Source organism: Carettochelys insculpta, chromosome 29 (assembly GCF_033958435.1).
Source record: "Carettochelys insculpta isolate YL-2023 chromosome 29, ASM3395843v1, whole genome shotgun sequence".
Lineage (NCBI taxonomy): Eukaryota > Metazoa > Chordata > Testudines > Carettochelyidae > Carettochelys > Carettochelys insculpta.
The window spans coordinates 16,763,045-16,777,805 of NC_134165.1; the positions used below are offsets into that span (position 1 = coordinate 16,763,045).

General features: G+C 43.0%; 1 protein-coding gene across 2 annotated transcripts in view; it reads left to right on the plus strand.

Moving 5' to 3' along the window:
- Positions 1-4,886: 4,886 nt before the first annotated feature.
- RACGAP1 (Rac GTPase activating protein 1) overlaps positions 4,887-14,761 on the plus strand; it is a 53,200-nt gene continuing 43,325 nt past the window's right edge. For both annotated transcript variants that reach the window (XM_074979581.1, XM_074979582.1), the window contains exon 1: positions 4,887-4,972. The gene's annotated coding sequence lies outside the window, so the exon portion shown is untranslated. The remainder of the gene's footprint in view (positions 4,973-14,761) is intronic.

The window sequence follows — 14,761 nt, forward strand, 5'->3', positions numbered from 1 at the left end:
AGACCCCATAATATTAGCCATTTTTGCAATTACTGTGTATCATGGAAGTGTATTCAGTTTATGCTTGTCTGTGATCTTCTACCATGGGTGATAACGAAAGATTCAAAAAGAAGAATATTGACGTTCGAAAGGAGTTTGTTATAGAAAGATTCTGAGAATAGGATGGATGCAGAAGGTCACCAATGAGGAATTATATAGGGAGATACAGCCGAAAGAGAACCTGCTGCAGAAGGTTATAAAATGGAAGCTACAACAATTTGGACATATTTGCAGAATGAATGACGAACAAAAAATCAAGACCCTAGTATTCAGCATAATGGAGGGCTCGAATAGGAGAGGCAGACCCCACAGAAAATGGATAGATTGGTGCAGAGCTAGTCTACAAAACTAAGCCATCCTGCACTGGATAGAGAAAGATGGAAGGAAATAGTGAGAGAGGCATCAGACACCAACGGTCACTGAGCCCACGGTTATTGTTGGTAATGATGATCTTCTATAACCCCTATGCTTTTCAGCAGTACTGCCATCTAGCCAGTTAGTCCCCATTTTGAAATTTTCTTTCTTAAGTGAAATACTTTGCACTTGTCTTTATTGAATTTCATTTTGTTGCTTTCACACCAATTCCCCAATTTGTTGGGATCATTTTGAATTCTAATCCTTTCCTCTATGTACTCTATATGGGATTCTGCAGCAAAAGAGTAAAATTGTGTCCTCCCCTCAAAAAAATTCTACATACTTTTTAAAATGCTACAAATTTTATTTGTCAATAAAGAAATGTGGAGGCTCCAGCATGGCAGTTGAGAGCACAGGCCCACTGGCTACATGGAGGTGGGAGATCATCCGGCAGCCCTTCCTGCACCACAGGACACAAATGCATTGGTGAGGCTGTGCCCAACCTGACAGTGCAGAGACCAGGCCTGCCCCAACAATACCCTTGGCCCCTTCTATACGAAGTGTACCAGCTATGAGCAGGCAAGCTCAGCCCAGCAGGGTCTAAGTGTGGAGGGGTGAGAGAGCTCTGAGTAGGCCAGTCTGGGTGTGTGAAGGTTCTGGATGAACTGTCTGCTGGGAGCTCGTGGGTACAGGGCCAATGGGACTCTATGGTGTGGTCCAAGTGATGGTGATTGGCCTTAAACAGGAGGCAGTGGGTGCCAAGAGTTCAGTGGAGTAGTTCCAGCTCCTGTGGGAGAGGTTCTTACTGGGATGGAGCTCTGGATGCAGCTGCTAGAGGCTCAGTGGGTTGGGGTAGGGGTGCGGGGTGGGAATTTGGATATAGAAGGTTTGACTCAGTGGCGTGGGGGTTTGAGTATGGAAGGCGCAGTGGCTTTTGGTGTGAAGGGGTCTGGATGCACGCAGGTTGGGTAGATGGAGAGCAGGAGCCATGCTTGCTTGGCTGAAGGGCAATAGGAGCAGGAATCATAGGAAATGTGGAGCTTCCTGCAGTCAGGGGAGGTTTCTGGGGATGGACCTGACCCAGCGCTGATCCTAGCCACAGCCACTCCTTGCAACGGAAAGCAAGTCCTGTCCTTCCTGAGGATGATTTTGTGGTTAAACCACTGAACCATGAATTGGGACAGCTAATCCTGGTTCGTCCACTGACTCACAGTTAGACTTGGGAGAATAAGTGCCCTTCTATGCCTCAATTTCCCTGTAAAATGTATAATTTTGACTTATTTTCCTGGGGAGTAAAGTAGTTAAATTCATTAATATTTGTAAAGGGGTTTGAAGTCCTCCAGTGGAAAAATACTATACAAGTGTAAAATATTAGTTTATTATTGTTATACTGGACGAAGATCTATAACCTAGAAGATACAGATTTTTATGAAAGTCAGACTCTTATGCACTGTAATGTTTTATGAACTCACTTCTTTACTTATAATTATTAAGCTTTTAGTTCTGTTTTATAATTGCTAATATCCATCCTTCAGTTACCCACTGTTTTGTTTCAGCATTAAGAAATTAAAATGCACAATTATTTTATAGCTTTGTGAGTTTGTTTTGTGTAATTATTGGTTTTATTTGTTTTGATTTTAACATGGTGCACCTAGTTAAATATTTCAGAATGGATCACCTAGGCAGCATGCATTTGTTTTCTAAAGCAGAGGAGACAGCTCTTAATTTTTTTTTCAGATTCAAGATTACAGGGGAAAAATCTCTTGAGGTATCATTGTTCTGAACCAGGAGTCTTTAAATGTTCTAATTTCTAACTGTATGTTAAAAGACTCTGGATGGCAGTTTTATCTAGTAGATAAAACAACAAACTACAGAGATGGAAAATAATTTTAAACCATCCAGTTTACCTCTCTGTAAGCTAAGGTGCAGAGTGAAAGTCAGGATTCTTGGGTTTTATTCCTGATTTTACCACATAGCCTCTCCTGCTCAGCTTTGCCTCCATAATTTCTTCTCAAAACACACAATTTACCTACATAAACCAACCTATAAACTAGTAAAGTTGGAAAGGAAAGAGAGAGTTCTACTTTTGTGTTTAGCCAGCTAGGAGAATCTCCGATGCTAATTTGATGAGGGCATTATAATAGGTACCTAAATAGATAGCTAGAGCTTTTACAAGCTGCTTCACCAGTAGTTCTTATTTTCCCATTTGTAAAATAGGGCTAAGCTAGCCTAAACTGTTTATCTAATTTAAATTAATTTATAAAATTGATTTTAGTTTTATGTAGTGCTTGCTCCTGTTTTAGCTAAATGCTGATTCAGAAGGATAAAATTTTCAAAAGTGGCTATTGATTTTTTGAGTGCCTCAAATAGAGTCAGACCCAACTCCTGTTGACTTCAGTGCATGTTGTTAAGCCTTTATTTGGTGCCTACTTTGTCACTTTTCTAAAATGTAATGGAAGCTGCTTGCCCGGAATCCAACACTAATTGAAAGACCATATGAATAAACAGGTTCCATGGCAAAATTCTTCATGTTTTAAAAATTTACCATGTACTGTATTAAGTTAGCAACTTAAGACATTTTTAAAAAACATCAGTCCTCAGGTATATTTACAACACTCCAAAAATCTGTTAAAAGAATTATTTTGTTTCTGTACCTTTAGACATTAACACCTATGTAAACTTTCTTTGAAATGTAATCATGGAAATGTCAGGAGGTAAGCCTAACCCCATAATCCTTATGTACAAAAGTAACCTAACTGCTTTACCATAGAAGAATACTAATACAAGTGAAATCAGATCCTGCATTAAATCTGGATACTGCACCCACCACAAGTAATTCCATTCACATCAATGGAATTTGGAAGTACTGATAGTAGCTATGGCCACACAAATAACAATAATAGTAATATGAAGCAAGGATGTGTTTACAGGATTTAATCCTAAAACTGAAATCTAATTAGCACAGGGTCTGTCTTTCAAGATATGTCTGTGTAACAGCTGGGACGAAATGGAAAAGTCTTTCGTGAACAAGTTGGGAATGGAAAAAGGCGGGCAGGCTTTCATTATCCATTATTTCATTAGTGGGGTTCCACAGGGGTCTGTTTTAGGACCGGTTCTGTTCAATATCTTCATTAACGATTTAAATATTGACATAGAAAGTACACGTATTAAGTTTGCAGATGATACCAAGCTGGGAGGGGTTGCAACTTCTTTGGAGGATAGGGTCATAATTCAAAAGGATCTGGATAAACTGGAGAAATGGGCTGAGGCAAACAGGATGAAGTTTAATAAGGACAAATGCAAAGTGCTCCACTTAGGAAGGCACAATCAGTGTCACACATACAGAATGGGAAAGGACTGCCTAGGAATGAGTACAGCAGAAAGGGATCTAGGGGTTATAGTGGACCACAAGCTAAATATGAGTCAACAGTGTGATGCTGTTGCAAAAAAAGCAAACATGATTCTACGATGCATTAACAGGTGTGTCGTGAACAAGACACGAGAAATCATTCTCCCGCTCTACTCTGCACTGGTTAGGCCTCAGCTGGAGTATTGTGTCCAGTTCTGGGTACCACAGTTCAGGAAGGATGTGGGGAAATTGGAGAGGGTCCAGAGGAGAGCAACGAGAATGATCAAAGGTCTAGAGAACATGACCTAGGAAGAAAGGCTGAAAGAATTGGGCTTGTTTAGTTTGGAAAAGAGAAGATTGAGGGGGAACATGATAGCAGTCTTCAGGTATCTAAAAGGGTGTCAAAAGGCAGAGGGAGGGAACTTGTTCTTCCTTGCCTCTGAGGATAGAACAAGAGGCAATGGACTTAATTGCAGCAGGGGACGTTCAGGTTGGACATGAGGAAAAAGTTCCTGTCAGGGTGGTCAAACACTGGAATGAATTGCCAAGGGAAGTGGTAGAATCTCCATCAGTAGAGATATTTAAGAAGAGGTTAGATAGATGGCTTTCAAGGATGGTCTAGAAAGTGCTTGGTCCTGCCATGAGGGCAGGGGGCTGGACTCGATGGCCTCTCGAGGTCCCTTCCAGTCCTACTCTTCTATGATTCTATCCCACGTCTAAATATTGCCAGTCCTTGGTGTGACTCATAGGAAATGCAATGAAACAAGCGCTCCTGACCTCGGTTTTACAGCCCTCGTGTAGAAGCTCCAAAATGCAGGCCGTAGTGTCTGTACGCCCTTAGATCAGCTCTTACAGGAGACTGCACCATGGGCATTATGAGGACTGTGCATTGCAGCGGGTGCGTTTCCCAGGCGAAGGGCTCCATTGTGACACCAGTCCTCAGCGAGGAACATAACGCCCAGGAGCTGACTCCAAAGAAAGAGAGGAGGGACCGGAACTGGGATGGTGGGCCCTTAACAAAGATGGCGTACAGGTCAGCTTCAGCGTGCCCCTTCTACGTAAGAACGCGGGACCAATGAGGGGCAGGGAAGGTCCCGCCAGCTTTCCGTGATTAGTCGGCTGTTAGGATTCAAATCTGAGGGTGAGGGCGTTGCGCGGAACCTGGAGGACGGAGGTTGTGGTTGAGCGCGTGCCGGTGGCTGAGGCAGGGCAGGCCTGCGAGCGACCAGGGTAAGGCGGAGGGTTGAGTAGCGGGTGCTTCCAGGATCGAGCTGGCCGTGGCGTGGGGCCGAGGCTGACTGGGCAGGAATCTTCACCGTCCCTCTCCGTCGCGTCGTTCCCACCCTCTGAGATGTGGAACCGATGCCCGTCAGACCGAGCCGGTCCCAAGAGTTCCACGCTTTGATACTGCTAGCTGCCAGGACCGGCTTGTCCCGGTCACTGAAGGGGTGGGAAGGCGCTGGCGGTGCCTTCGGAACGGCTGGCTCTGCCTTTCAAGGTTGGGTCTGATGATTGCGAGGGAAGATGGGGGCTGCCTGGCAGCGGGCCCCCTCTGCCATCAGTTGTTGGCAGGGCTGTGGGGGGCATAGTTGTGTGGCCGGTGAGGGGAGGGACAGGAGTAATATTCCTGTTAATCTTAAGAATCGGAGGGTTAGCTGTGTTAGTTTTTAATCTTAGTTATCTATGTATGGAGTGAATTTTGTTATGTGTGCCAAGGCCTGTGTTAAAGTGCACCACCAAGAGAAGCAAACCTAGCTGTGGGTGCCAAAGGTAGTCCCCTTGATTTCAGTATTGGAGGGGTAGCTGTGTTAGTCTGGATCTGCAAAAGCAACGAGGGGTCCTGTGGCACTTTATAGACTAACAGAAATGTATGAGCATAAGCTTTCGTGGTCAAAGACCCACTTCATCAGATTTCAGTGTGACCGCTCTTGTAAATAAAGAAATCAGGGTTTAGACTGTTAGGGTTCTATTTATGGTGAGATGGGTAGGTCTACTTTAGTTTTAAGAATCTGGCCCTCATAGATTTATTGTATCTCTTGCTTGTATATCTGTATGGTATCCCATAAGTCAGGTGTGGAGAACCTTTTTGGGGTTGGAGGCCTCTAACCCACAGAAAAAAATCAATCCAGGGCCATACAAGTAAGAAGTCCTCCCCACACTCTCTCCTGTCATTCCCTTCTCCCCAAAAAACCAAAACAGGCCCCACCAACCTCACTGGTCCCCAACTGAAATACATAAAAAAAGGTACTCCTCTCATTTTCCTCAAGGAGCAGCCCCAGCGGCTATGTGCATCGGGTTAGTAGATTTTGTGGTCCTCCCCTTAGGCTCTGTGGTGGGGGTAAAAATGGCGACGGGTTCAATATGGGAGGGGGCCACTGATAAATGGGCTTGGAGGATGGTAGGATGCAGGAGTGGGCTGTGAGAGAGGCATGTAGGAGGGAGCTGGGGATGGTGGGAGTGGGGGTGCAGAAAGGGGGGTGGGTGATGGGGGCGGTAGTACTTACTTTCACATCTCCCTGGGGGTATACATGGCTCTATGTCCCCTGCTGCTACTTGGCTCTGTCTCCTGCTGGTCTTGCCAATCAGTAGTGGAGAACCACCTCCTGGTAGCATTTCTTAGTGGTGCTGTTTCCCCTGCTGGCAGAGAAGCAGTGGCAGCATGTGGAGCTGTTTTTTCCCTTTCCTACAAGCCAGGCGGAGCCCATGGCCTGGCTCTGGCCCCTGATTGAGGCTTGGGGCTCCATACCCCTAACCTGAAGTGGGCCAGATGCTGTGGGGAGGAGCCCTGAGCCTCGAGGGCTGGATCCAGACTGCTGTCTGTGGATTCCCCACCCCCAACCATAAGTGTTACTGGTGAGGGAACTGCAGAGTGAATCATTAAGCACCCATGCAGAGAACATTCTCTTCCAGTGGCAGACTTGTTATTAATCCTTCTTTACTGAGAATAATCTTCCCTGTACTTGAAGGTGATATACACTTGCCAGCTATTGAGTTGACTTGAGAGTTGATGATCTTGGATAAATAAGGCTTCAGAGGTTGGCATTGATTGGCTAGTGATGAGGTAAATGGTTATCTACTGCAAGACTCTTCACATCTGTGAATAAATATATATTGATATGCACATCCTATTTAGATTTTTGGAACATAGGACCCTGGCATTCAGGTCCTCGTTAGGCAAGGTATAAATAAATGGTGTTATGGTAAAGTGGGGAGCTTCTGGAATACAAACAAGGAGAGGATGGCAAAGAAAATAATGCAAAAACAACTGAGGACAATCTGACTTAAAAGCCGGCCACTATGCGCTTGTGTAACCAGGCTGGGCACATAGCAGAGGGGGGGAAAAAACATGGATAGGAATGATTGGTGGTATATTGTGTCTTGTGTTTTATAAGTTGTTTTGGGATGAGGGAAGAAGAGTGAAGTGTGCGTTTCAGTTGAAGCAATAATGAGGGGAGAAAGGGTTATCTCTTTTTGAAGTTCCTCTTCCTGTGAAGAGCAGAGTTTGGGTACAGCTTGCTTCCATGTAAGCTCCTTGTATCCCTGGCAGAGGAGCTGGCGCTGCAGCCTGAAGTCTGATTTTTAAAAACAAGTTTGCTTGAGTTGATGTGGAGGGAACCAGTCTGTAGCCGGTGATGGATTCTTTTTTTAAGTAACCAAAAGTGATACTCTTATTTTCCTAACCACAGGAGAGTGGCCTGTTAAGAACCAATAAAAAGAACTGCTTCTGGACTGATTCCATGGGCATTTTATCCACTCGTGCTCTTTATTGGTGTAATGAGACTGATAGGAGAATTTCTTGGCTAGTGCTTGATTCTACAAAGCCGTATCATTTTGGATATGGTACCAAACAAATCAGGTGTTTGTCGTATATGTTGTACTGATATGCCTATATGGTGAAGTAAGATCTTGATTTGCAGAGAAAATGTTGCATTTTAATTTTGTGTCCATACTGTAATATAGTCTGTCCAAGTTGCACTGGATATAGAATAAAATTTCTAAATTAATTTGGCAGTTAAGGTCTTTGGCTATGTGCCTGATAGCACAGAGGAGTTCCAGGTATTTCCACAGATAAATATGCCATGCCTTGTAGTGATGTGTTAATGGCATTATATATCAAACTTTGCTCTCCCTTAGCATCATGAATTACTAAATTGGCTCAAACAAATCAGCCTCTTATGTTAATTAAAATAATCTAATTTTCAAAATGAATTATAAAGTGTATTGCTACTTCAATGCTTCCTAAATATATAGGTTCTTTGCATCTGGTCACTGAGTGGGAATAGTAGAAACTCCACTATAAATTGTGTGATTTGTCTCGAGGTGCTAAACACTCAATTCGGGATATTCAGTACCGCTGAAAATCCCAGGGTTAGAAAAGATTGTAAGAGTTATCCAGTATAACTTCTGCCAAGATGTAGAATGTTGTAGCATCTAAATCATCCAAAATAGTTAGTTATCCAGCATCCTTTTTAAAACCTTCCACGACTTTGCTTCTACAGGCTCTCTAGGCCAGGGGGTCAGCAGCCTTTCTGAGGTGGAGTGCCAAAATTTGACCTTGTGCCTTCTGTGTAGGGTCCAAGTGCCAGTGATACTTTTTGAAGTCCCTAATAATCCTACTTACAACAGCTTCATTAATAAATGAAGATGCAGATCTCTAGATGGTGGTTGGTAGCATTAGCTGGTGTCTTGTTAATCCAGGGGTGACGCAGCTTTGAGTAAACACCCAGCTGCATGGGGGAGAAGGGGTAGGCCTTAGCTCCCGCATTGCTTGCCGATGAAAATTGGTCTCTGTGTCGTGGGTTGCTTACCCTGGCTCTAGGCAGTCAGTTCTATTTTCCTACTTTTCTTACAGTTAAGTTTTTTTTCCTAAATTTAAACCTTAATCTGTTGTGCTATAGTTTGAACCATTGCCTCTTGTCCTATCCTCTGTGGCAAGAGAGAACAACTTTTCTGTCCTTTTTTTCTAATGGTGGCCTTTTAAGTATCTGAACACCACTATTATGTTACCAGATCATTCTCAGCAGTGCTGCAGCCATGTCAGTCATCCCCCATTCTCTATTTGTGCATTGGTTTTAGTTGCCTATTTCCCAGTTCTCCAATTTATCAATATTGCTCTGAATATTGGCTGTGCCATTCACAATGTTGTTAACCTCTCCATAAGAGTGGTTATACTTGGTCAGACCAAAAGTCCATCTACTTCAGTATCTTGTCTTCCAACAGTGGCCAATGCCAGGTGTGCCAGAAGGGATGAACAGAACAGGTAATCATCAAGTGATCCTTCCCTTGTTGCCCATTCCCAACTCCAGTCAAACAAAGGGTAGGGACAGCACTCCTGCCCATCTTGGCTAATAGATTTATCTTTCACAAATTTATGTAGCTCTTTTTGAACCCTGTTATAGTCCTGGCCTTCACAACATCCTCTGGAAAGGCGTTCTATAGGTTGACTGTGCATTGAGTCATAGCAGCACTTTCATTTGTGTTAAACATGCTACCTATTAATTTCATTTGGTGACTGCTGCTACTTGTCTTGGGGGAAACGAGTAAGCAACTTTTTTCCTTATTAACTTTCTCCATGCCCGTCATGATTTTATAGACCTCTGCCATATTCCCCTTTAGTCTTCTCTTTCCTAACCTGAAAAGTCCCACTCTTGTTAATCCCTCCTAATATGGCAGACATTTTCTGAACTTTTTTTCCAGTCCCAAGATATCTATTTAGAAATGAGAACACATCTGCACACAATATTCAAGATGTGGGCATACCATGGATTTATATAGAGGTAATAAGATATTCTATTTTATTCTTTTTAAATGATTCCTAATGTTGTGTTCTGTTTTTTTTACTTCTGCTCTACATTGAGTGGATGTTTTCAGAGGGCTATCCACAGTGACTCCAAGATCTCTCACTTAAATGGTTGTAGCTAATAGACCCCATAGTCTAATATGTATAGTTGGGATTATGATTTCCAATGTAAATAATGTTGTAATTATCAACATTGGATAGCATTTGCCACTTTGTTGCCCAGTCACCTATTTTTGAGATGTTTTGAAACCCTTCACAATCTTTGGAGGATAGGGTCATAATTCAAAATGATCTGGATAAATTGGAGAAGTGGTCTGAGGTAAACAGGATGAAGTTTAATAAGGACAAATGCAAAGTGCTCCACTTAGGAAGGAACAATCAGTTTCACACATACAGAATGGGGAAGAGACTGTCTAAGAATGACTGTAGCGGAAAGGGGTCTAGGGGTTATAGTGGACCACAAGCTAAATATGAGTCAGCAATGTGATGCTGTTGCAAAAAAAGCAAACATGATTCTGGGATGCATTAACAGGTGTGTCATGAACAAGACATGAGAAGTCATTCTTCCGCTCTACTCTGCACTGGTTAGGCCTCAGCTGGAGTATTGTGTCCAGTTCTGGGCACCGCAGTTCAAGAAAGATGTGGAGAAATGAGAGGGTCCAGAAAAGAGCAACAAGAATAATTAAAGGTCTAGAGAACGTGACCTATGAAGAAAGGCTGAAAAAATTGGGCTTGTTTAGTTTGGAAAAGAGAAGATTGAGGGGAGACATGATAGCGGTTTTCAGGTATCTGAAAGGGAGCCATGAGGAGGAGGAAGAAAGCTTGTTCTTCTTGGCCTCTGAGGATAGAGCAAGAGGCAATGGGCCTAAACTGCAGCAAGGGAGGTTTAGGTTGGACATTAGAAAAAAGTTCCTAACTGTCAGGGTGGTCAAACAGTGGAATAAATTGCCAAGGGAGGTTGTGGAATCTCCATCGCTGGAGATATTTAAGAACAGGTTAGATAGACGTCTATCAGGGATGGTTTAGACAGTACTAGGTCCTGCCATGAGGGCAGGGGGCTGGACTCAATGGCCTCTCAAGGTCTCTTCTAGTCCTAGTACTCTATGAATTTAGTATCCTTTGCAAATTTTGCCACATCGCTATTTGCCCCTTTCCCAAGATAATTTATAAATATGTTGAATAGGACAGGTTTTCCAGGAGCCTGTACCGAGACAACACTAGTTCTGAAAACCTGATATTTTATTCCTACCTTTTGGTTTCTTATCTTTTAACCCAGTGTTTCTCAAACTTAACATTTGCATACCCCTTTCAGCACTTTAGCTTTATTGGCTTATCCCCTCTTCAAGTGCTGACCCAATGCTTATCTCCTGATGTTTAGTAATTTATTTCTGCTGTGTATCAGTCGAAATCCTTTCACATACCACCAGTGGTATGTGTGCCACACTTTGGAAAACACTATTTTAAGCTGTTGGAAGGTCCTCACATGGACTGACCACTTATCTTGTGACAGTTTACTTTGCTTCAGAGCCTATGGTGAGGGACCTCCATCTGGGTCAATTACTCAGATTTATCACCCAAGAAGAATGCTAAACTGGAGCCAATCTCCCTCCTATCCCCAGGTGTGGAAAAACAATGCAAAGAATTCATTTAGTTTCTTTGCAATGACTTGAGTGCTCCCACAGCATCTTGATCAGTCAGTGGCTCCACCAGTTGTTTAGCAGGCTTCCTGCTTCTAGTGTATTTAAAATTGTTATTAATTTTCGAGTCTTCAGATTCCTTTTGGGCCATCCTAATTATACTTTTACACTTCATTTGATAGAACAGTCACAGAGATGTGACAAACCTGTTTCCCCACCTTTTGATATTCATATTGATCTCGGGCAAGTCACTTAATAGGCACTTGCAATAAATTTTCTTGCCCCTCTCCCCCAACTTTGCACCCTCCCTTTCTTTCCTATGTAGCTGATTCAGTGCCATAAACCTGTTAAATAGTAACCGAGAGAAACCCGTGCTAGTCTATATACGATCAAAACAAAAAAGCAGTCCAGCAGCACTTTAACGACTAACAATAATTTATTAAGTATCGGGTGGGGGGTAGCCATGTTAGTCTGGAGCTGTAAGAGCAATAAAGGGTCCTGTGGCACTGTATAGACTAACAGAAAAGTTTTGAGCATGAGCTTTCGTGAGCAAAAGACTCCCTTCATCAGATGCTGGTCATGGAAATCTGCAGGGCCCGGTATAAATAAGCCAGAGCAAGGCTGGGGATAACAAGGTTAGTTCAGTCAGGAATAATAACAACTTATTAGGCGATGAGCTTTCGTGGGACAGACCCACTTCTTCAGACCATAGCTATACCAGAACAGACTCAACATTTAAGGCACAGAGAACCAAAAACAGTAATCAAGGTGGACAAATCAGAAAAAAAATTATGAAGATCAGCAAATCAGAGAGTAGAGGGGCAGAAGTGGGGGTGGGGGGAGAGTCAAGAATTAGATTTAGCCAAGTATGCAAACAAACCCATATAGTGACCCAGAAAATTCCAATCTCGGTTCAAACCATGTGTTAATGTGTTGTATTTGAATATGAAAGAAAGTTCAGCAGCCTCTCTTTGAAGGGTGTTGTGAAAATTTCTTTTCAGTAACACACAAACTCTTAACAGGATGGCCCACTCCATTAAAATGTCAACTAACAGGTTTGTGGATCAGGAGTGTTTTTTATGTCTGGTTTGTACCCATTAACTCTTTGTCTAAGAGTTTGAAGTCTGTCCAATATATAAAGCATCAGGACATTGTTGGCACTTGATGACATATATGATGTTAGTTGAGGAACATGAGAATGTGCCCGTGTTCTGTGAATAACCTGGTTTGGTCCAGTAAGCGTATTTCCAGAAAAGAGATGTGGACAAAGCTGGCAGTGGGCTTTGTTGCAAGGAAAAGTCCCAGGAGTGGTGTTCCTGCAGTATAGGCTGTGGCTGTTGGTGAAAATCCTCATAAAGTTGGGAGGTTGTCTGTAGGAGAGAAGAGGCCTGTCACCTAGGGCCTTCTGGAGTGTGGCATCTTGAATAAGAATAGGTTGTAGGTCTTTAATAATTCGTTGCTGTGGTTTGAGTTGGGGGCTGTAGGTTATGACCAGTGGTGTTCTGTTCTTGGCTTTTTTGGGCCTATCTTGGAGTAGGTGGTCTCTGGATATTCGTCTGGCCATGTTGACTTGTTTGTTTTTTTTTTTTAATTCTCCTGGTGGGTAATTCAGGTTTATGAATATTTGGTAAACATCTTGTAGCTTTTGGTCTCTGTCAGTAGGATCAGAGCAAATGTGACTGTACCTAAGGGCTTGACTGTAAACAATGGATGTAGTTAAGTGTGCAGGACGGAAGCTAGAAGGGTGTAGGTAAGTATAGCAATCAGTGGGTTTCCGGTACAGTGTGGTACCGATCAGGCCATCCTTGCTTTGTATTGTATTGTCTGGGAAATGTATCTCTTGCATGGAGTAATTGAGGCAAAAGTTGATGGTGGAGTGCAGATTGATAAAGTCTCTGTGGAATTCTTCCAGAGTGTCTATACCGTGGGTCCAAATCATAAGGATGTCATCAATGTATCTTAAGTAGAGGAGAGGTAATAGGGGACAAGAGCTGAGGAATTGTTGTTCCAGGTCAGCCATAAATATATTAGTATATTGTGGGGCTGTGTGGGTGCCCATAGGAGTTCCACTAATCTGGAGGTATAAATTGTCCCCAAATTGGAAATAACTGTGGGTGAGTACAAAGTTATAGAGGTCAAACACCAGATTGGCTGTGGTGACATCAGGGGTGGTATTCCTGATAGCTTGTAATCCATCTTTGTGTGGAATATTAGTGTACAGAGCCTCTACATCCATTGTGGCAAGGATGGCATTGTCAGGAACTTTTCTGATGTTTTGTAACTTCCTCAGGAAGTCAGTGGTATCTCAGAGATAGCTGGGAGTGTTGGTTGCATAGGGTTTGCGGAGGGAGTCCACATAACTAGATAGTCTGTTGGTAAGGGTGCCAATACCTGAAATGATAGAGCGTCTGGGGTTTCCAGGTTTGTGGATTTTGGGAAGGAAATAGAATAATCCAGACTGGGGCTCAGATGGTGTGTCTGAGTGAGTGAGGTCTCTAGTTGCAGCAAGGAGTTCCTTAAGTAGTTTTTGTAATTTCCTTTGGCATTCCACTGTGGGATCAGTGGAGAGAGGTCTGTAAAATGTGGTGTTGGAGAGTTGTCTGGCTGCCTCCTGTTCATAGTTTGACTTATTCATGATGACAACAACACCCCCTTTGTTGGCTGGTTTGATTATAATGTCTGGGTTGTTTTTGAGACTCTCGACAGCATAGCATTCAACATAGTTGAGATTCTCTCATTTTGGCATCGTTTGTGAATAACATCAGTCTGAGTACGGTTGCAGAAGCATTGAACTAGAAATCCAGACTCTCACTATGACCGTCAGGGGGAGTCCACACAGAATTCTTCTTGGTGGGGGGGGGGGGGGTGTGTCGAGAGAGTCACTGTTCACGCAAGACCCCACAGAACGAGACTTTACCTGTACTAGACAAAGTTATAAAACACACTTCTACCTACAAAAAAAAAAAAGAATACATTTTCTACATTACTTCAACTACAATAACGACTGCTCAACTAACACTATTGTTAACCTTTCCAACTACCAACTCAGCCCAGCAGAAGAGTCTTTTTTTATCCTGGGGTCTTTCCTTATGCCCTGCTTCCTCCATGAACTTAATACAATTCTGTGGTGACCCTGAAGCCTTCTTTCGCCACCTCCTTCTAAAGGAATTCTTCCAGCACACCTGTGAACAACTGTCTGACTCTCTCGACCCCCTCTTTCAGTTCTCCTTCGGCTATGATCTGAAGAAGTGGGTCTGTCCCACGAAAGCTCATCAACTCAAATTATTTTGTCAGTCTTTAAAGTGCTACTGGACTGCTTTTTTGTTTTGGTAAACCTGTTAGTGAGCATTTCAGTGGAGAAGGCTTATAGCATCAAAGATCTGAAAACCTGCATCCTAAAACAGACTTTTTTACACCAGATTACAAAGGGAGACATCTGAACTGGAGTTCATTTTCAATTTCAGCACTTTTGCACCTGGGTCTCAGTAGAGAGAGCAATTACCTTATGCATTACGAGGACAGTTTCCCCATTTTGATATTCACAGCGATCTCAGGCAAGTCACTTAACTTAATAGACACTTG